Source organism: Corvus hawaiiensis, chromosome Z (genome assembly GCF_020740725.1).
Source record: "Corvus hawaiiensis isolate bCorHaw1 chromosome Z, bCorHaw1.pri.cur, whole genome shotgun sequence".
In the NCBI taxonomy this organism is placed as follows: Eukaryota; Metazoa; Chordata; class Aves; order Passeriformes; family Corvidae; genus Corvus; species Corvus hawaiiensis.
Window position 1 is genome coordinate 39,689,525 of NC_063255.1, and position 23,715 is coordinate 39,713,239.

A 23,715-nucleotide genomic window follows, 5' to 3' on the forward strand; every position below is an offset into this window, starting at 1 on the left:
GACCTGATGGAATAGCAGCAGGCTGTCCAACCCTCTCCTTAGCATTGCCTCTATGTTATACGAGTTTCCTGGTCATTTCCTGGTGAGCATTTACTATGTCACTTAAGTCTCTTGTCTTTTCAGTTTCTCAGGCATAGTCTTTTTTAAATGCAGGATGGTCATAATTTTTTGGCTAAATGGTGGGTGATAGTGGATCTTTCCCATCCCCCAGTTACAACAGTGATACCAGGAATGCTAGGCTGTGTTTAGGGACTGTCATTTCAGCTGTAAATACCTTCTGCAAGTCAGGCAGTTTAAAGACCACTGGGATAAAGAAAAAGATCTTGGATTTCTAATGTGTTGTAGTGAAAAACCTTTGGGGGTTTTTTTTGTATCTATCTGAGGCATTTCTGTATTGCTTCTTTCTGCTATGTACAATATACATGTCACAGACAAACTGCATGTATTAATATTACAGAAGCAGGCCTTTTAGTTATACACAGCCATAAAACACAGACACGGTTGCAGAGATTTAATTTCTGATATAAATAACACACACTAGAGAGTTTGGCTAAAGACATGTTAATTTCTTAGCAATAACAATCCCCTTGAAGATATGGCCTCTGCAGAATATGTAAGGTAAAAAGCCTGTCCTATGTCTTGTCATTTATGTGAATATAACAAAGCCTTTTCCTTTTTTTGATCTTCTATATGCAGTGTTTTTCTTCAGGGCTTGCTAGGTTCTTTGGACAGGTATCAGTTTTACTCGCACTTACTACTCCAGCTGCAGACCAGTGTTTTGTAGGGCTACCTACAGCGACTACACAGAATGTTTGGGGTTTCTAGGTCTTATGTGTGTGCAAAATTGCGTTGCATATTTCAAGGTATCTCTTCTCCTCTATGCTTCTTTGATGGCAAAGGATGAGTTAAAAAAAGAACAGCTGAAAAGTGGAAGAATAAAATACAAAACCATCTTTTCTCACCTAGAAAAATGTTTGTGAGAAAGAAGAGATTTATTTCTAGGCTGAAATGACGTTCACACCATGTTTGCTTGGAAACATCTTGCTCTTTCAATGTCATGCTTTGGTTGGTAAACAACCATTAAAATTCTGAGCAGATCTGCATAGCTTGCAGGAAAACCTCTCAAAACAGCTGCAGCCTCCTTTCAACAGATGGGAATTAATAATAGCCTTTGTTCTCCAGGCTCTTCCATTTTTACCCACAAAATGGGTTGAAAGTTGCTTTTCCTAGACCACTGGTGCCCACAGGAGTGTGACCACTCCTGTAGTGGGAGCTGTCGGTTGTGAATGAGCACGGGAGGTTGTGCGTGGCACCAACCTCTCTTTCCCCTCCCCCTTGCTGGCCCCTGCAGATAAAGGAGCCGAATCCAGCTGATATAGTGAGATATAGGTCTGGTTTCACACCTCCTCTCATCTCCTCTCGGTGCAGGGAACCCATTGAGAGTGTTTCTGGTGCCTGCTGTGTCTCCAGGAGATGTGTGTTTGGGACTAAGGGTACAGCTTGATGAGTGGCAGAAATGCCACAACAGGCTTGGGGATTTCCAGCAAAGGATGACAGTGCATCACCAGCATGGATAAAAGGCTCATCTATGCTGGCAGAGAGAAGCTGACAAGTGGTGAGAGACATTCCTGAGCCCTGGGAAGGGAGTCAACCCCTGGCATCTGTATGTGCCTGCATTGATGAGGGGTGTGGGCCTGTGCCAGTGGGTGAGTGTAACTTGGCTTCTCTGTATTGGCCCAGAATGTATTGTTTTGACCGCCAGAGTTACAAATTTCTGCTAAAACGTCTGGCCAGGCCCTTTACCCTATGCTTGTTATCTGGAACTTTTTTATTTTATTGTGGAAGAATTGCCAGGTATGTCTCTTGCTTCCCAAAAATCCTTTTCATAAGGCCTAGACGCCTAGAGGCCAAAGCCTCTAACACCTGGAGTCACCCACATCCACCCCTGCTGCCGGCATCCCACCACATACCCTTGCGCCCTGGACTTTTGTCCTTACGCTTCCCATGGCTTGGGACCCGAGCGCCGTAGAAGCCGCCAGCCCCTCTGAGTTGCCTCCAGGCAGCGCTGCCCCTCGAGACCACACGGCATCGAAGACAAGAGAGAAGTATATGAGATGCAGAGACAAAATGTTCTTGGCTCCCCGAGGAAATGAGAACCTGCCAAAAATCCCTGGGAGATCACAGCATGCTGCAAAATCTTCCCGTTCAGTGGCACTTTCCCACCCTCCCTCCGTGTACGAGAGGATAAACACGCACGGCTCGGAGAAGGCTGGGGCGAGATGAAGCCTCGAGGAGTCTCCTGCCGGCGGGGCGGGGGCAGAGGGGCAGGGGAGCGTCCCTGAGCAGCAGCGCCCGCAGCCCCGCCGCCCGTGCCGCAGCCCCGCCGCTGCCGCAGCGCCGCCGCTCCCCGTTAGAGGGCGCTCCGCCGCCGCCGGTGCCGGGGCGCGGCCGCTCGGCGTCCCGGGCTCCCGCCGCTCCCGCTCCCGCCGCTCCCGCTCCCGGGCCAGCCCCTGCCCGCAGGAGCGATGCCACCTGCGCCCTGTCGGGTAACAGGCTCAGCGAAGTTCTCTGTTACGATTTGTTAGGTGCGTAAAATATTGCTAATTTGCCTGTACTGCTGTGTTTAATTTCCGTTTAGGAACCTAAAAGTGGTGCTTCAGTATTGTGATTCCCCCTTTTCTCTGCTTTAATATAGAAAAACAAATCTTTATTGCTGACTAGTAGAATCTGCAGAACACATCCGTGAACGACAATCTTACTGTAATGTAAGCTGCAGAGGTCTGCTGAATTTCTTTCACACTGACATTTGATTCAGGAAGGAGAACATATTTCTCAATCCTTTTTAATTTCAGTAATTTCCTTGCATTGTTTGGAATTGTTTAGGCCTTCTAATTTTTTATGTACATGTTGATGATGTGTGCCTCAAAATCTTTTTACTCCAACTACTGTCAGATGTCCAACTCCACAAGGATGTGAGGTTCTAACTCAGATGGCAGCATTAGAAGTGTTAGAGAGAAACAAGAAGAGATTTTCTGCATAGTAAAATCTCAAAGACACTGAATTTTCTTTTCTTGTTCTCTTTGCCTACTGCTGTGCTGATAGTATGCTATTCTTCATACCAAAAAAACCTGGCTATGGGATGTAAGAATTACTGCCACATGTATCTGCTCTTTTTTTCCTTTCATAGTGAGATAAAAGCAGGAAGGCTACTTTTGCTGTTTGATGGCAAGTGGATTGAACTATCAATTTAAGGACAATAGGAAACATTTTGATGTGGCAGCATGACATCTCTCAACATCTAGCAAAATTAGGTGTATTCTGCACTAGCTAGGGATGTATCCTGTATTATAGTTAGAAAGGAGCCACCTTCACTTTCTGTTATTAGCGTTTGATGTTTTGCAGTCAGATAAGGAAAATCTGCAGTGTTAGACTTGCAATGTTTTGGGTATGCAAACCTAGTTCTCAGGTAAAACTGGTTTTGCTTATTTTCTTATGGGCAGCAAGACACCAAGTTCCCCAAACAAGTAAGCTCCAGTTGTCCTCCAAGTGCCTGAGTTTCCAAGAGATCGGCAGGGGGCCAGTAAGCAATTCAGACTGATCACCATCAACAACCATGTACTACTGCTGCTGCTCTTTTCTGATGACTCACATAATAGCATTGTTTGGTTCAATTTTATAGAGAGAACAAACATTGCCTCAGTGAAAGGAAAAAGGAAGCAGAAGCAAACTGATAATGATTGTACCTTCTAAAAGAAGAAGAAGTCAAGATACCTTTCAAGGATGACTCCTCTTTGCGTACATTGGTTGAGATGCAATCAGTTAGTGCATCTGAAGTGCATTCAAGATAAATTTAATATAAGTTTATAGTAGATCTCTATTTTTTTCCAAATTTGTAAACATTTAGTCGGAGCTTAGACACATCATCATGTAGCTACCTGAGTCATAAAATAGGCAGAAGTCAAAGAAATAAAACTAAAATCTTTGCAAATTCTATCACAAATTCACATCACTGTAAGTATGTATGTGGTTTCCTTGTAATCAGTTTGCCAAGGGGAGAAATATATGTATGGAAATGCAAAGAGAAGCTCATTTTTTTTTCCAAACAGGAAGAAGATTAGTTTACTGGGGTACACATTCATATTAATTTCACTGCACCTCATTGTAAGTAAAGATATTCATATAATGATTGCTGCACAGGACACATGTACGCTGTATAGCTTGTCAGGGACTTAAAATTGTGAAGACTGTTGCAAAACATCTGCTTTGCTTTACTGGCAAAGTCTGTTCACATTTCAGGGAAAAGTCCCAGAAGAAATGGTGAAAGAAGGAAAAAGTGTATTTTTTGTATTTTCTGTTCTGCCTTAAAACTAAAGCGAATAATAAAACATATCCAAAAAGTTACACTAGAAAGAATTTTGTCATAAAATGGAAAGTCTTATGTTTCTGGATCAAGAATAATAAAATCAAATAACTTGAACTAGTGGTTTTGGGCAATACAGGAATCCATGTGTGTAGAGTAATTATGCAGCTGATGATTTCAGAGAAAAGAGGACAGTTAGAGCAAAGTGGATTGCCTCTCTCAGATACATGATGACAAATAGAAAGTATTTTACCAGTATGCTGGGGAAACAGCAGTACTTGATAGAAAGTCCATTTGTTAATAAATCAGGAGGGAGATTATATTAAAAAAGACTTAGTATGGTTGAAATACTGAACTTGCTTTGCTTTCATCTTAAAAAAAAAAATAGACCAAGTGGATGGGAAAAAAAAAAGCAGTAAATGCAAAGGGGAATAAACTGCAAAAAAAAAAAAAAAAGTGAACTGATATATTGAAAATCTAGACACATACAGGTCACCTGGATGACACACATCATTAGGTGTTAAAAATACTGTTTCCTGAATAATTTTCTTCCACTTACGACTGTTTGAAAACAGTGGGCAACAGTGGAAGTGCTGAAAGATGGAAGGAAAGGAAATATCACATTCTTTTTCTAAAATAAGAAGCAGACCAACTCTAGCAATTCTACCCGGGTCTATGAGTCCCAGCTCTCCCCAAAAGGTAGATCCCATAGGAACACCCCCTCTCTCCTTTATCCTATTATGTCTCTCTCAGCTCAATGGTGCACCTCAGCTGCTCAAGCCCAAGTTTATCTGAAATTATACATAAGCTTAGGTGTAGGTGCTTACTTGGATCTGCACCCCTGAGAAGAAAATTTCTGAGTATTTCTGAATATTCAGACTCTTGGCAATAAAAGATGAACATGCAGATACACAGGAGATGCTGGAGAAAGAGATGAATGGGATATAAATACTATTTTCCTTGATATTAAACATCCGGGATTTAGCACAGCAAAATGCAGATGATCTGAAAACTCATAGAGCGAAAATATATTGGTGCAGCGCATCACAGTTTCAAGAGTAAAGCCAAAAATCTGCAGCAGTATTAAAAAAAATACAAAAATAACCCTATTCCTCAGGCAGGATGCTATTGATTCTGTCTTTTGTATGCTGAATAAACTGGGGAGGTACAAAAGAAATAATGAGATTCATTTGCTATTTTTAATATGCAGCAATGAATTTTAGTCCTTAAAGTGCCCCAGCGGGTGTAGATGTGATTGTGGAATAAAGAGAGGCATGGAAATTCAAAATGATGAACAGCTCAACAAAAACTTGCAATCTACTGGCATTATGAAGAATATCAGTATATTATTAATTGTGGTAATTTTTTTCATTTCAAGAGAGAGCTCTTCTCTTTTGGGAATGTAAATATACTCACTGCAGCTTTATTAAAGGGTTTTCATAAACTAAGTTTCATTAAAGGGAAGATCTGCAGCATTTCATCATGCCTCTAATGTCTGATTTGGACAGATCAGCTCCTTGATCTGAGCTTCTGATACTTGTGTAGCCCTGATTCAGGGAAGCATTTATATTCAGAAGCAGCCCTTAGTATCAAACACAGACACAAGCGATTTTCTAAATGGGAAAGGCCTCAAAGACATATTTAAATTCTTGCTTGGCTCAGGAGTTGCTTGCTGTCTTTTATGATGCTGTGAAACAGAAACAAATGTGACGATTACTGAAGTATGAGCTGTGAACTGCAGCAGTTCCAGCTGGAGAGCCTTCCTCTACGAGCTTCTGACTGCCCTTGCATAGCCTGATCCTAAGTAACTGGGACCCTGCTTTTACTAGGCTCATTTCTTTTTCTTCCTTGAGGATCTAGCAGTACATCAAAAAACCCAAAGCAAACCCAAAGCAAACCAAGAGCAAACAAAAACTCACAACCAAAACCAAGGCCATATATACAGATTTTGAGTTACTGAGTAGAAAGGAGAATCTGCATGTCTGACCTGGGAGAAATTATGTCTTGTAGAAATAACACAGTTTTGTGTGAGGAGGCTTTAATTTGTTAGTGCTTTACTCCCATGGAATAACTCAGATGATGTTTGCAGAGCAAGATTTTCCTGCCTAGAAATTCAAAACTCCCTTCCTTCACTGTAGACCAGGGTGAGGCAAACAGGGCCCTTTCTGGTGTATCAGGCTGGAGTCTGCCAAGGAGCATCCCAAAGCAGGGAGGTTTGGGACCAGTTTTAGGACATGGGGCAGTACAGTGACATCCATGTGTGGGGCACAGAGCTGCCCTGCCACTAAAGGCCCACAGGGGAGGGGTGCAGGGAAGGGAAGCACTTCTGCTTCAGCCTCTCCATTTTCTCTTATCTTGTCATCTCCTTTTCTCCTCAGAGTGTTTCTCCCTCAGCCCCCACAGCGCCACAGGAAACCTCACCCACTCTACTTATTTTTGCCTGTTGGGATGTGGGCAGGTATACCTGCCCTGTGTGCTTTAGCTCAGCGCTGCATCATGGAGCAAGCACTTTTGTTCAGAGCTCTTTTTAAAGCTATTAAAATTTAAAAGAAAAAAAAAAAAAAAGAGAAAAAAAAGAGAGAGAGAGAAAAAAAAGAAGCATGCACCCTGAAGCCTGAATAGCAGCATTTCTATCATCTGTTGTCATGACACACAGCTGACGTGGGAACACGGCAATAAGGCTGACTGCTATATGGGTTTAATTTTGGTGCAGAAATTTGCTAGAAGAAGCTTTCAAAAATATCTCTGGGTGGGAGGAAAACAGGTGGGTGCTGGTTATGTGTATGAAGCAGGAGGAAATAGTTGTCAATCTTACCTAAGCATTACTCCGCATCTATCAGCCCTTTGGTACCCTCACTACTCAACAGGGGAAATAAATGATGCTGTCTCTCTCTGCTCCTCTCTCCTGTTACTTCTGCAGAAAGTGCTGGTGAGCCATAGAGTGCAGGGAAACCAAGCATGGGATGACTGAATAGAACCATGGTTGTCTTGGTCATGTGGTTTCAGTAAAGATATCTATGCAGGAAGGGGATCACATACCAACCACTGGAGCCAAGCGACAGTGAGATGAACTCAGGACAGAATTCTGGGCCAGTAGCATCTAAAATGACACCTGACATTGGAGATGGGTGGTGAGTAGTATATGGTCTGTAGGTACTCCTAGGATAAACCCAGTTTCTGTGGTTGTCTGTGTAGGGGAGCGAGTGGACTCAGTTCAGCCAGTTGTTCAAGGGGTTTGTTCAGCCCTGTGTTCCTACGCCACATACACACTTTTGTTTCAAAAGCGTCTCTTCTGTCCATGTCAGTGCACCCAGGTAAATCAGACCTAGTCTGGTTTTTAGACACTTCTGAACGATCACAGCTTCTGCTGGATATGAAAGAGTGTAGGTGTTCAGAACTATTCTCTAAAAATCACTCTTCTAACCTGTTACAAGCTCATTTTGTTTTACTGCAATTACCATTTATTAGTATATTTCTCATCTGTTAGTCATCTTGACTAATGACTTTACTCATCTATACTAGTTTACTCACCCATTTCAATACTTTCCTAGATCACAGGAACATTTTGTGACTTAATTAAACAATCAGTTAGAAGCTCAGAGGTCTTTGAATGAAAAATGTTATGTTTTATAAGAGCAAAATACTATGATTTCATGACTGAAAAACATAATTTAATGTAGGGACTTTAATTCTCCCCGTTCGGTGATTGGACATCCATTATAACTACGGAGGCAAAACTGGAACCCCCAGCACTGAGAAGTTTGAAAGAGGACAGCCACACTATAACAAGTTGGTGGTCTATACTGACACTGAAGCAGAGGAAGAAAAGGAAGAACTTGCTTGGAGAGAAGGTGCACTGGAGCAGAAGGACATTTAAGCCTATATGGGCAGAGTAATTCAGAGTACCTCTTGCAGAGCAAAGCTTGTACCTCTTGTAGTCATAAAGCCAAGGGAACCATAGCATTTTATTTTATCCCCTTTTCATTGTGTTTCAACACAATTTGAAAATCTGGCTTTTCCCATACTGGTGCCTCTATTTACCCAATGTGAAATTCTCCCTTCTGCAGTCCCAAAGGAGAAGCCTTGTTGAGTTGAAAATTTGATAGCAATGTATCCTTTGCATCTTTACTTAGCTTTTTGAGTTTGATCCTGTCTCTTTGTGCTCCTCTGATTCTCCTGCAGTTTTCAGTTTTCAGCCTCTGCACTGAATATCTCATAATGTGCTCAATAAAAATTGAATAGTTTCCACTTAGAATTCTAAAAATGGTTTGCCATTTCCAGAAAGTGACAGTATCAATATTATCGTCAGTCTCTTATGCAAATTGCCACCCTGTTGCTACTCACCAAAGTATCTAATATTTCTCTGAAACTAGGCTCCACATTCTTCCACTCAGATGCTCTGGAACTCCTGATGTTCCTACTGGAGATGCCCAAACCACTGGCATTCACCTTGCTACTGGGCAGAGTAGATATTAATTATTTAAGTGGTGTGAACAGTCATCAGCTGGGAAACTGTTCTTCATACTTTCCCTTTGCAGAATCTAGGTGGCTTGTCTGAATTCTTATCCCTTTTCCTTTTCCTTTTCCTTTTCCTTTTCCTTTTCCTTTTCCTTTTCCTTTTCCTTTTCCTTTTCCTTTTCCTTTTCCTTTTCCTTTTCCTTTTCCTTTTCCTTTTCCCTTCTTTAAATTCTAGAGGGCTGGGAAAAAAAATCAGTTCTGAGTTTGTCTTTGGGGAAACATAACCATCTGGGAAAAATATAAGCTTGTGCTGTAGGGTTGATCTAGCTTCCCATGCTAAACAAAGAAATTGATTTTTCCCTTCTTTTTAGTTACTGCACTTCACATAATTTTTTCAAGCCACCTTGAAAAGACAGCCTGGACTAGCATTCTTCCTATATAAACAACTCTGGTAGAAATGTTGCTTTTCTTTACATGAGTAGCAGCCATGTGCTCTCAGTCAGAATACCCTAAACGAGAGGACTCAATTACATTTTTAAGAAGCACATTTTCCTTGTAGACTCTCCGCTGCCTGCTCCAGTCTGAAGACAAAGTGACTGCCTGTCTGAAGACAGCAGATGTCTCAGAGACGTAAATGCTCAGCAGCCCTGAATCAAAGCCCCAGCATAGCTGAATACCCCACTGTATAGAGACAATATCGACTGTCTTTGTGTTTGTTTGCTTTTTGTGTAGGGAGTTGAAAATGCTAGTGATGTTTAAACACCTCTTTAGAGTCATTACAAGATATTGTGCAAACACAGTTATTTCTCCCTGGTAAGCAGGCATGAAATGCACATTTGCTTATCAGAATGAAACAGTTCCTGGGGAGGCCTTGATGTCTGTCAGGTGAATCATCTAATCTCCAGATTTAATGTATTGAACTGGGTAAATAAGTCACTTTTTGGAGATGTCTAAATATACATTTCCCCAAGAGCTTTTTGAGTCTCTAGGGTAAAGAAATCATTCTTATATAAAGATTGGGTGATTACATGAAAAAATAATTGTGATATGGCCATGTAGTGCACACACTAAACAGACTTATTTCCAACATTCTTCCCTGTAAAAAGGCTTATTGCCAAGCTGCATCAGCCACTTAGGATTTAATAATCTGTAATAAGATATTTCCCCCTCCTACTCAGGAGAAAAAGAAAAGCAAAAATAAAACAGATACAAATTTTGCAGTCAACAAAATTGCCATACCTCTTAAGAATATTTAAGTTATAATATAACCTGACAAAAATCATGAAATTAAAATGCAAAACCAACCCACTGTCCTTAATTCACCCCTTTGTGCTTTTCCTTATTATCATGCAAAAGAACAGTGCCATTTCTGCTGTGAATCTTTGCAACACTAAACTTCCTTGCTGCATTTTCAAGATGACTTATTCTGGCTGTTAGCTACCTCCAGAACTGTTACAGTAAGTCATCTAGTCCATCTCTGCAAAAGTGCAATTAATCCCTACTGCACATTTGCAAGGGCTTATCCCACCTAATGTAAATGTCCTGAGTAAGCTGGCTTTCTCTTTATCTTTGCTTTACTGCTGCATTATTTTTCAGCCTAGGAATATGTTTAAAAAATAGACTTAACCAGGATCTTTCCTTGACTTCATTAATTTTGTACTAAAATAAGTGCTTGGTATTTCCCTGCAGCTGCACGATGTTTTTTCACTGTATTTTCCTTTCCTTCCCAAAAGCTGACGTCTGGAAGTATTGTCCTGGAAGGACTGCTCAGCCTTTGACCTCACTTTTGGGAGGGATTCTTTACCCCCACTTTCCCACTTCAAGGCTGTTGTGCTTTACCACACGCTTGGGAGTACCATGTCTTCAGTTTATCTGCCTGGCTGGGCTCCTTCACTTTGCAGCACCGACAGGCTTAGTGTCAAAATCCAGCCAAGGTTTATTCTGAAAGAGGTTTAAGATCAGACACTGTCCATCTCTTCCTGTTCTTATTTGCAGCTCCCACCTTGAAGATCCTGCCTGGATTTGAAAACCCTTTGGATGACTTGATCTGAAAGCATGTGCCTTGGGTGCGCATGTTTTTCTCTGAAAATAACATTGAGGCTATTTTACCTTTCCAGTCTCTCCCTGGGAAAGGGAATCTAAAGACTCAAACAAACCTTCTCTCCATGGTGCCTCCTCAACCCCAGCAGCATCGTCAATGCCTGACCTCAGTTCTTCCCATGAAGCACACAAGAAAGAGCTTGGCTGTGATAAATGCTGGCAAGGTCTTCACAACAGGCTGGTGCCATGGTTTACAGGCTCTGAGTGAGGCACAGATGCTCAGTGAAGATTGTGCATGGCAGAGGCGCGTGCAGCCATGTCAGAGCAAGTGTATGAGAAACTTCCTGCCTTGCCCATTTTGGTGTGTAACCACTTGTCCAGGCCACTTGTTTCTCAATTAAACAAGGGATTTGGCAGCTGGGTCTCTGTGTTCTCAGTGATTTTTCCAGCCTACACTTAATTTTTCCCAAGGTTGGGCAGGAGGATAGAAGGAAGAAGTAGAGAAAGTTTTTTCAGAACTTTTATTTTCATTGATGTACGATATGTAAATTATGAAGAACACTAGTGGGAATATAGTTCTTAAAAGTAAGTAGCAGTATGACTTAATACAGCCAATCACCAAGAAAGAGATGATAGGGCATCACTGTAGCGTCTGCTCTAATGTTATGAAGCTGGCAATAAAATGCAATATTTAGTAACAGCCTTTAACATTTCCTTTATTTTATTTCCTTAACCTTTAACTGTGATGTGAAACTGAGACAGGAAGGAACTGCTTATTAGGCTTGCTAAGTGTATTGTTCATGGCAATTCTGAACAATTTTGCTGGCATCCAGAGGACTGAACCAGGCACAGGCTCGTTTTGAAGACTGTGATGGAGCAGAGTCAAGCTGAAGTTCCTAAATATTGCCTGATTCTGAAAACAAGTGTCTGGAGCTCAAATTTTCCATTGTTTTATATTTATAGGGAATTTTGCTTGATTTCATTGATAGTATAAATATTTAAATGCTAAGCACAAACATTTATATTGTTATTAATAGTATAGTGAGGAAAGGAAAATGAAAGAACTGGCCTGTCTGTCCTTACTTAGACAACTGAGTATGGTTTTTTTCCGTTTATTCTTACATCTTTTAGTGCTGAACAGACAAGAGTATTTAATAAATGGCTTCTTCACCATTTACCCTTTCTAAAGAAAAGTAGCCTCCCCATTCTGCAGGTGACTGAACCAGAGACAGAGTTAGTGCCTATTTGCTAGCATTCAGACAACTGAAGCAGGACCCAGGCTGCTTTCTCTCACACAGGTGTGGAGCAGAACAAAATTAATTTCAGAAAACCAGTGCCAGAGAGCATGACAGGAGGGAATATCACCATTTTCCAGCCACTTCTGTTTACACTTGCATTGTGATCTGGGGCTAGTCTCTGTATGGACAGGACCTGCAGGACAGTTAATAAAATTTTATTTTAAATGTATTGGTAAAATTGTATTACCTCGCTCAGGTGACTTTAAAAAAAATTTAAAATAGGCCTTAATTCTGTTTCTTTCAATTCTCTTTGCAATATAATGTGGTTTACCTGGTCCAATTTAAATATACACCTTAAATTAGCTCAGCTTACCTTTCCTCAGCATCCTCACATAGCCAGGACCTAATTTTGTTTTCTAAGTCTTGAAGCCATATTCCCCATGTAGGAAGGACCTAATCTTATCTTTTAAGTCTTGAAGCTGTGTTCTACCCTCTCTTCTCAGTGCAGCTGGGAGACCTTATTTCTGCACTTCTCAGATTGCTACATGCCCTGCCATCATGCAGTTAATATAACCAGCTCTTAAAAAGGTCAATGATATTAGCAGTTTTTGTCGATACAGAGTTACTTAAAAAGCTGATGATTAAAAAGAAGGTGTGATAGAATAGGCTGGGATAATAATTCACAGAGTAAAAATGATGAAATGGTGGAGTAATTACAGCCTGAAAAATCAAAAAACCCCAATGTGACCAGCTGTGGGACTTGTGACAGTTTTATTAAGGTGAGAGACTGAAGAGAGGGTGTGAATGGGGCTTTTGAAAACTGTTTTCCTGGCATGAGGATGCGGAGGAGCTGGGTTTGCACTTGGTGGCAGTGCTCTCCTGCCCTGCCAGCAGCCTCGGCTGCCCGTGCTGTGCCGCTGCCTGCAGAAGACACGGAGAGAGAGTGATGTCTCTGCACAACCCAGGGCTCATAACCTGCCTAATATTGTTTTCTTAATTAATTTCAAATACTGTTCCTTTACTCTGTTAGAGCTCTGCTGCTTTAGAGCTTTCATTGCTGTCTAAAGGACTCCCTAAAGAGAAATGGAGGAAAGAAGTTTCTGGAAATGGGTGAAAATGTTTGTAATTATTATAGGAACAGTTATCTCTGTTATCAAGAGTCCCTTGAGAGTAAGGATAGATGTCAGAAGGAAAATGGTTGGGAGGTCTTAGGGCCGTACTTGGTATTTATTTTTTGCCTGGGAAAGCACTGACCTTCATGGACTGGCCCTATTTTTTGCTCTCTTTCCTCCCCTTTCTTTCTCCTTCCCTTTTCCTTCTTTCCCTTCGTTTCTCCTTCCTTCTTCCCAAGCAGGCTATACTCCTGTAAGGGAAATGCTGTATCTTCCCCACTCTTAGATGTGACATGTTGAAAGTAAGGAAACACACCAGCCTACAGCAAACACCCATTGCCGAGGCATTTATTGACTGTCCTTCAGCTCTCCAAGAGGGCAGGAGAACTGGTGCTGAAAGTCAGGTTCATTGCCAGGTTACTTGTCACTGACAGCACCAGAAACCACATATTGCTCTCAGATGAAGCTCTGGTCCTTATGTGACTAACAAAATTACAAGGATTGAATGTACTAGACCGGAGCTGTTGCCTCTCCTTTGACAAGACATCCACAGCACCACAGGTGTTGAGGGGGAAATAAAGTGTCCTTCAAATGTCCTGTGCCTTGTGTAATGGGAATCTTGCATTTATGCCGTGTCCTGACTGATTCTGTTGGCAACAGATGGGAGTCCTCTAGCACCTCTTTAGGTGGAGATCACTGATGGTCTTGCAGCACATGGTAACACAGACCTACTGACCACTCTGGTCTGCTGGAATGAAGTAGAATTAATGTGGTGTGGTCAAGTCTCACAGTTTCATTATTAATTTTGTAGCATTAGATGTTTTTCTCAGTGCTTCAGTCTTCATTCACATGACATGCAGAGAAGGTAATTTCTCTTCTTTTAAATGGAATGTGTGGCTTTTCCTCTTTGTGTGGAACAGATTTGAAAATGTGAAAAACAGAGGCTTTGATTGTAGGAAACAATCTCCCTCCATTTGCCCAGGAAAATGCGAGGCACTTTAGTGTCACAATTTTTGCAGGCCTCAGATGACCAGTAGTCAAGATTAGTGGAGTGGTCTCTGCTTCAGCTTTACAGACACATTTTTTGCATAACAAAATGAAATGTGTGAGACTCTGCAGCTGTTCCCTCAAGGTACATTGGTTGGTAATGCCCTGTGGTGGAAAGAACTATGTAATCAGGGAGGAATAATGCTGGCAGCAAAAAAGAAAGGGTGGGTCAAATCTGTCCATGTATAAATAGAGGATGAAATAGGAAGCTTTGTAAAAATTAGAGAGAATCTGGAGATGTCTTTATCAAAGCAGCAGGAGAGGGAAATCAAACAGCTTTTTAAAGGAACTTGTTCCTGAGAAGAATGTGAAGTTCAGACCAGACACAGTGACACAGGACACCTCTTTATTTACTCAAATTTGGAGGTTGGTTATGCACCATGTAAGTTCATAGCCCATTCTAGGTGCAGAGGTTAAATATTTGATGCTCAAATGGGCCCAAAGCACAGAAATAATCTCTTTACCATGACACACAGTGAAAGGTGAGGCTAATGTGGTTTCTGTGGCTGCCTGGGGCAGGTCGTTCAGCAGCAAACATTGTTCATGGATTTATCTATCAGCAGAGATGAGCCTCATTGCTTTTACAGTTCAGTGGAGCTCCTGATCAGCCCAATCTCGGTAACGAACAAAGGCTGTGACATAATTTGTGTCCTCTATTAGAGACAAACAAGCAAGAACACCACTTAAGGAAGCAATATAAATAATTAATGAGTAGAGAAATGTGGCTCTTTCTGACAGAAATGATGCTGGTTTTAATTTGTGTTTATGGCACCTAAAGTAATGGGCACATGAAATATGCATGGAGAGAAAGAACCAGGAAAAAAATCCCTGCAGAACCCGACTGCAACCCCCTGGACTCTGACCAAAACTTGCAATGGGAAAAATGCAACGAGGCAAAAAGAAAGCTCCAGTAGGAAGAGAAAATAATAAACACAGGAAAAATACATTGCGTATCTTCCTCTGGTGCCTGCTACACTACTAGGAAATCAAAACACTTTTTAGGAAATGAGCTCAAAGTGTAAGATTGCCTAAAGAGACAGTCTGTAGCATTTGATATAATGAAGTCAGATCTTTATGGAGAGAAAGATAGTGTTTCAGTGTTGCTTTTTGTTTAAAATATATGAGTCCCTCTTTCAGGGGTCATTCAGAGTGGTTTTCCTCTAAATTTAAGAATAATATGCCATGAATCAGAATAAAATAAGGATGTAACCCATCATCTTGAATCTTCCTCTGGAAAAACAGGTTAAGTTTGGTTAAATCTTTTCTTGAAGAACATTTTAGAAATTTGAAAATAAGGATTAAAATTATTTTAGCTTTCATAGTTGAAATTGCTTGTTCCTGGACTTTTTAAAACCTGAAGAGTCTACAGATGTGTTAATATGTCTGAATATGATGAGTAGGGACCTACTTTTTTTAACTGGGGGGCTGAACAACAATGTCCCAAACCTGCAGTGATCAGAGTGATTACAGGATATTGTTTTTTGACCTAGAGCAAGAGTGCAAACATTTTGTTTGAGCTTGACCATAGAATCTGGTTTCCCAAAGTAGCACGTATGATTTTCATCTCAGGAAACAACGGGCCAGCTCTTTCAGCAGTGCTTGGAATGGAATGGGATACAGGTCTTATATAGTTGAATTTTGAATGTGGATTTTTCTAAATTAATTTTTCCACAAAAGTGAAATGGTATCATAAATTTCATAACAGGACTTCTACATATCATAACAAGACTCCTGTACTTTCTCTTCACACCTGCCTAAAGCCATGGGGCTGTAACACCCCTGTACACATGTAACCTATGTATCAAAATCACATCTCCAAAGGCAGTGTGTTATCCATCAAAGGGTTTGTACTGGGTTTGCATGGCCTAGTTTTGGTAGCAGTGGGGCTACAGGGCTTCTGTGAAAAGCTGCTGGAAGCTTCCTCCACGTCCGGCATAGCCAATCCCTGATGGCTCCAAAGACAGACATGCTGCTGTCCAAGGCTGGGCCAATTAGAAATGGTGGTCAACACATCTGGGAAGACAGATTTTAGAAGAAAGAAAAAAGTGGTTGTGGAGATGTAATTGTGGCCAGAGAAGAGCAGGGTGAGAACATGTGAAAGGAACAACTCTGCAGGCATCAAGGTCAGTGCAGAAGGAGGGGGAAGGAAGTACTCCAGGCACCAGAGCTGCCTCACCCCTGCAGCCCATGGTGCAGCCCATGGTGAGGCAGCTGTGCCCCGGCAGCCCATGGGGATCCACAGGGATGCACAGACCTACCCACATACCAGAGCCGGTGAATGCCTAGAGGAGCCTGTGACTCCGTGGAAGATCTGTGGAGAGAGGGGCCCTGCTCCCAAGCTGGAGCAGCCTGTCTATGAAGGACTGCACCCTGTGGAAGAGTGACCCACGCTGCAGCAGTTTTGGGAGGACTGCTGTCCGTGGGATGGACTCACACTGCAGCAGGTCACAGAGAGCTGTTGCTTGTGAGATGGACTCACACTGGAGAAGTTCATGGAAACTGTCTCCTGTGGGAGGGACCCCATGGTGCAGCAGGGGAAGAACTCCTCTCCCTGAGCAGTGGGAGAAGCCTCAGGTGCTGAACTGACCATAACCCCCATTCGCTGTCTCCCTGTGCCGCTGGGGTAGGAGGTAGAACTGGGAAGGAGGGAGGCGGGGGGGAAGGTGTTGTTAGGGCTTGTTTTACTTCTCATTATCCTGCTCTGATTTTGTCAGTAATAAATTCACTTCGTATCTCTAAGTTGAGCTTGTTTTGCCCATGACAGTATTTGGTGAGTGATCTCTCCCAGTCCTTATCTCAACCCATGAGTCTTGGTTATTTTTTTTATCCGCAGTCCAGCTGCGGAGGGGAGTAAGAGAGAGGCTTTGGTGGGTGCCTGGCATCTGGCCAGTGTCAACCCACTACCATGTTATAGTTATGAATAGTTATGATAGGCTGTACTGAAACTTGTTAATCCCAAACAAAGTGAAAGATAATAGTCCCTAGATAGATGAAAGATTACAGGAAAGAGAGAAAAATCCCACTCCATAACAAGAAGAAAGTCAGACACAAAACTTTCTAAGGGTAAGGACAGCAAAGGAGTAGATGTCCTGATCATCGAATATTCATCTCTGAGATGCTAGAAAAATGTCAAAGTGCCATTTCTGTCCAGCATGACTTTGGCACAGGCAATTCCCCAGGATCATGGCATTAACAGGCATGTAGGCAGAAGATGAAGAAGGAAGCTGCTTGAGGTCTCTTTCAGTTCCACTGGTTCAGTGAGCAAATGAAATGACCCAATTGTTTGTGAGTTCATGGAAGGATTCAAGTTGTGGGATTGCTCTAGCAATACTCATCAGAATTAATAATACACCCGAATTAGAAGGGTGCAGTGATGTGCAGTGCCCAGCTTCCAGGGTGTACAGGGGTCCCTGTACAAATGATCAGTATGTTTTCTTCCTCCTTGGTTGAAAGATTTTGTCCATGCCAAAGGGAAAATGATCAGTCAAGAGTGAGCAGAGCTGTGCTGGAAGCAAGAGAACACAGATGGGAGAGGGGTGCAAGCCTCAGCTTCCCTAGGAACTTTGTCCTAGCAGGTGAAAGTGGAACAGTTCCTTTGTATTTTGTTTGTGTGCCTAAAAACACATTTGAGAATGCATCTATCAATTTTTTTCTCAAAGAGGTACCTTAAGCACCTTAAGTGTCATTTTTTTCAGCTGGAAAGTCCTCTGCAAGTCCCATCTGAACCTGCTGAGAAGTCTGGTCACTCAAAACTTGCATTTTCCAGAGAATTTGCTGAAAACAAACAAAAAAAAAAAAAAGGAAGAAGGCCCATCTCTTATGACTCTAATGACAAAACCATTTGTTTCCAAGAACTTCTCACAGGTGACACAAGAATTTTCTGTTAATGTCTTTGGGTCAGATCCTCGCATGACACAAATTGGAATATATGTCTATGTAACTCAGTCTTTCAATTCATGCTCCAGAGATTTTCTTTGAAGTGCCTGCTTTTGCACAAAAAAACTAGTGAGGCTATGGCCGTGCCAAAATGTAGCAACAGGATACAGACTGGCATCTTCAGCAGGTGGAAGTCAGTTTATCTCCATGATTTAAATAGTTTATATAAGCCTTAGCCAGCATGAACCACACATGCATTTCAGTAAGGACAAAGGAAGGGCTCATCATTCCTTTGCAAGGACTCCCAGTCAGGTATTTCCCATTCTCACCAGTTTCTTTCTCCGGAACAGTCCACAAAACCCAATTTGTGGCATTCAGTGAGTACTAGGTAACAAGCATGGTAGAAGAAAGGCCTCAGCAAGCCTAAGATTCACTGGGCAGGTAAAGGAGAACTGTAAAGAAGTGCCCTTTCCAGGTCTCTGGTGGGAAGCATAAACAGGCAAAACTGTTCTTTGCTCACATGCTTATTTTGACTGTGGATTTCCTACTCAAAGGCCTTGTGAGCACAAGGCAGCATAAATGAAAAAATGCCAAACTACTGGTAGAAATGTACATGCCCCTTAGCTGTTCTTCAGAACGGTCTCTGTACGATGAGTAGGGATCAGACCTTACCATGGGGAACACATATGCCATGTGCAAGTACACTGGTTAATATTTCTTGGTCTGAAAAGCTAAACAAACATGTTACATTTTATTGTCCAGAGAACCAAACACTATCCCCCAGCGGGGAGGACCATAATTTTTGTTGCATTGGGGTCTGCAGGAATCCTGAGCTGCAAGCAAACCATGAGAATTGTTTCTCAGCAAGTCCCAGGTTGACAGTAAAGGCAACAAAGATAAGTGACAGAAAGAAAAAAGTGCAACTGTCATGGCAAAATGGACATTGTTTTCAAAAGAAAACTAGCTTTCTTTGTTCCAGGGCTTTTGCTTTAATCTCATCTGTGCTGTAGTGCAAAATGGTAGACTCAAGATAAAAAGAAGCGTTCAGTGCCGTAAGAACTCCTAAATATTTGTTAATGGCCAGTGATGAATTTGCAGAAACCTTCCAGACCCTTTCCAAATGGGAAAAGGTTTGGGCTAGATCTACTTTGAAAATTGTTGCAGTGCTAGCCATTGTCCCTTTCATGTGCATTTACAAAAAAGTTAATCTGGGATTCATAATGCTGCTCAGGTAAGTAAGACATCCTCAAGAAGCCCTCCTATTAGACCTCTAGCTTTTCAAGTTGAGCAACATCCTTGATAGCAATAAATTTCCAGTGTCCCACCCAAACCTGTGATGGGTCATGCTTGACTGGAGGTCTGTCTGCTTTGTGGTGCTGGAGTAATCCTGCCAAGGAAGAGTATGATTATGGAGGGCCAAGGCTTGTGAGCTACACAAAATGTGTTAGAAATATCTGGAGTGGATTCCCTTTTCTTGCACAAGACGAATAGGTAGCATGGTAGATTTTGTACTGTTAATAAAAGCCAGCTCTTCTAGGAGAGTCTAATGTCTGCAAATTCTTAAACAAATATTAACAGGACCACCATCTTTGCATTTCAAAAAAAAAAAAAAAAAAGAAGGACACACATTTTGCAAATATATTTTTTGGAAGAATTGCTTAACTAACTTTGAACTGTGCTTCAGGTGAATATATTTCAGACAGAGCAAAACAGTAAAGCACAAAGCAGACTTGTAAAGTGACACCACAGCCCCAACTGTATCATGCACATCTCTAAAGTAAGCAGATCTTTCTGTGATAAGTGACTTAGATTATTTGAATGTTGACCAGGAAAGTGAGTCTTCATGGAAGAAATTACTTTTTCTTTGCATTGCGAAGAAAAAATTTCCTAGAACATGGGCAGGGCAAGAGCTAGAATCCCTGATGAGTGTTATTAAGGACATTGTTATGAAATATAATACTTGGTAGTTCTTTGGAGGAGTGATTTTCTTGCCACAAAGACTGTTATTTTGATAAAACCATATACAAATGCATTTGTTTAGCCAGTTTTCTCTCCTCATTTATGGAGCAGGAAGTTTCAGAATATATGGTTTTTGAAAAGCCTATGTGGAAATTGCACTGAAAAGACTTGCTTTGAAGTAATGAAATTCTTATATTTTATCATACTGAAATGCTGAAATAACAATTTGAAACACAAGGTTTTACTTCCATATGTTGATTTAACACAATTTTTTTCTTAAGCATTTCATCTACCATCACAAAAATCAGAACATCAGTAACCTCAGAAAATACCAGCACTGTACCCCAAAATAAAAAATGTCTGTGTGATCCCATTATCACTAGAAAAATGTTCCAGTGGAAAGTATGAGCCATTGTCAGAGTTCATTAAAAATCCTTCCTATTGGCTTTAACTCTTTATTACTTGCCAGGAGAGGTAATTTTTCTACATCACATATTTTTTTTCTTCATGGAGTAGAGACACCACAGTTCTTGCTTCAGTTGTGTGCAGAGAAAATCGAAAATGGAAAACCATCCAAAGTCTGCTGAGGTTCTGGAATCTAATGGGGAAGGCTGACCTTTTGCATGTGGCATGAATATATCACACAGAAATTTCAGATCCGTGCCAACCCCAGCATTGATTTTTTTCATTTCAGCTGCTGGTTGGCAATGAGCTACACCAAAGCTGCCAGTTTCCAAAACAGGCCCAAGTGACTGGCCCTGACTCCATGCAACTGCAAAGATGTGAGGTGTGCACTCAGCAGATTTGATCATGTCTCCTCCCTAGAAACTTGCCCTGGCATTTGGCAGCTTGTGACTATCAAATACTTATCATATTGTCAGAGGACAAAGCCAGAGCTAATTGATATCTTCTATAGCAGAACCCAACAGTGTAGGCTGTGTGATAAGCAGTGAGAGCTTCCTCGGCACTTCAAGGAATCGGAGCTTCTCAGCCCAGTGTCTTCTTATTTTTCAAAATTCCTATTCCTCTACTCAAGCTTGCCAAGCCATGAGAAGATATTTGCTGTGTATTCTACAAATTGGAAAGAGAGGCTCACCACGCAGCAGAGCCACCAACGTTGGCCAGGCAGTGCAGGGACAACCAGGTCTGGGGACCCGCACCAGAGATGCTCTGGCTGGCCTCTGTCACTGCCACAACAGGAGGGGAAGGGACAGTGTTAGGACCCAAAACATTCTCAGCCAAGGTAGAAAGCCACCTCAGCCTTTGGAGAAAGGATGCTATTACAAGCTCTGGCTTAGGGGTAGGAAGAAAAGTGTGTTTTCTGTGATTCTGGTGGTGTGATAGTACTTTTGATCCTGGCCAAGTCAGAGATCATACAGAAAGAAAAATCCACAACAACCCACAAACTAACAAAACTCCACCCCCACATTAAATTAAGGATCAGATTGTTCTGATTTTAACTCTGTTGATTCATCCAGCCAGGTTCTTCCAACAAGATTTTTGCTGCACAAAGAGCTTGGGGCATCTGAAGAAATAAGGGCTTGGGGTCTGGAAATGCTTAGTTAAAATTTTGGCTCTTTCACTACTTTGTGCAGTTTCCAGCTGGCTAATTCTTGTTTTAGTGCCTCAGATGGTTCATCAGCAAGGCAGAGCAACAGCAGTGTCCCCAGAGAACTAGTGACTGGGGAATAAAACTGTGTTCCTAAATATGTACATTATTAGCAATGAAAAAGTGTAAATACAAAGAAGAAAGAGATGCTTATTTTTATGATGTAGTAGCTATGTAAAGGACTGTGATGTCTGCTAGCTAAGAAATATAGCTCTTAGTGACTTTGTGAGGTAAGGTTTTAAATTAGTTGCACGTTGATAGTGGTTGGTTATAGTCATCGGGGTATGTATTTGTATATCTGAAGATTATGGTAAATTACTTGGATTTGATGCCTGTTTTAAAGGGTATTTAAAGAGTGGGTTGACTGTAATGTGCAACACAAAGGATAGAGTTTGTTCTGTCTGTGGGGATATAACTCCAAATCTGTGGCCAGCTATTCTGAGGGGCTTTACAAAGCCAAAAATAACTTAAAACTGCAGTTGAAGTGATACCACTCTTGGTCAGTGCTATGTGAAAGTTCATTGAAGGGTTGTGAACACTATCTCTTACTCATGAAGAAAGACCCCTGCCATCCTCATAGACACAAATCTTGTCTAATTTCAACAACTTTGGGATGGCTTGTGCCCTTGGGCCAGACTTTTGCATGGAAGGGGTCTGGTTTTGTTTTTTGCATTGACCTCCAAGGACGTTGTATATGACTTTGTTTCTTTGCATAACATTTCCCACAGTGTAAAAAACTACCTCAAAAAAGAATGGTTTTGTTTTGCCGTGGAGATAGGTATAAATATTAAAAGCAGGCACAGATAAAACAATAAACATTCAAAACAGAACTTTGAATTATGCTTTGTTTTGGAATCCATTCATCCAGCACTGGTGGATTCAGATATATGACTTTCCCTTGGGAGTGGAAATCAGGAGGGTTTCCACAAGTCATCTGACCACACAGCATGGTGTATGTTATTCAAATGCTTGCCCAGACTAAGCTGTCAGAAAAGGTCTCCCTCTCTCTCTCTCTCCGACACAGACTGCAGTTGTTTTACAAGAGCTAAGCTCTGCAATTCCTGGGAAGATTTCTGTTGCAAAGAAGTGATGAGCTGACTGATACCTGAGTGCAGGGTCATGATTTAACACACTTGCAGGTGTGTCCCACTTCGATGAAATGTCAGAAAAGCACATGGGCTTTGTGTCCTGAAACACATTTGTTTGCCCTGAATTTCTGCTGTGATGAGTCTGGCTCTGTGTCAAGCAGATCATCTCATCCTGACACTGAGCTTCCATTTCAAAGCCTTTTCTTGATTTGCACAGAGGAAGTTCCAGCAGGTACACATTGTGCTACTTGCCAGAGCCCCTTGAGAGGGAATGCTCATGGAAATTTTTTTTTTTTGCGCTGTGGGGTGACCTGCAACAGGACCCTTGGTGTTCAGGCATGGCTTAAGGCCCAGCCATTCTGGGGTAAAGTTCTTGTTTGTAAAACCAGGTTACTACAGCATAAGGGTAAAATGTCAGTTTATAGCTTTCTTGGACTTGGAAGAACTACCTGTAATTCTCAGTGTTTTTGTGAAATGGAAGGTATGGCAGTGTGTACCAATATATAGATGCTACACAGTAGCATAGATGGTATAAATTGGTATAAGCTCTGTACAAGCAGTTGCATTTCTCTTTCTCCAGACAGAGCTGAAGACATAAGGAATTAACAAAAGGTTCTTATGTCACCTTGTAGATTATTCCATCCCCCTTACTTTTAAGGAGAGGTGATTCCAGAGGAAAAAAGACCTGTGTTCTTATGGTATGTCCAATAAGACTGATTTTGAGATAATGAGTGGTGTTATTTAAGAATATTCTTTCCACTCACCTCTGTATGTATTTATTTACTATAATTCCTCACACACAAGAGAACTACAACTGTTCCAGCTTCCACTCCACATGCTGTGTCCATTCTAAGCCAGTCTCTACTTTTCTTTTACATACAAGTTGATGTGGAAGGTATCTTTTCAGCTTTATACCGGCTAGAGCTTG

General features: G+C 41.6%; 1 long non-coding RNA gene across 1 annotated transcript; it reads left to right on the forward strand.

The window, feature by feature from the left end:
- The first annotated feature begins 2,470 nt into the window (after positions 1–2,470).
- Positions 2,471–11,561, forward strand: LOC125320504. The gene is made up of 2 exons (XR_007201134.1): positions 2,471–2,585; positions 10,814–11,561. It is a non-coding gene; the product is annotated as an uncharacterized LOC125320504 (long non-coding RNA).
- Positions 11,562–23,715: the final 12,154 nt, after the last annotated feature.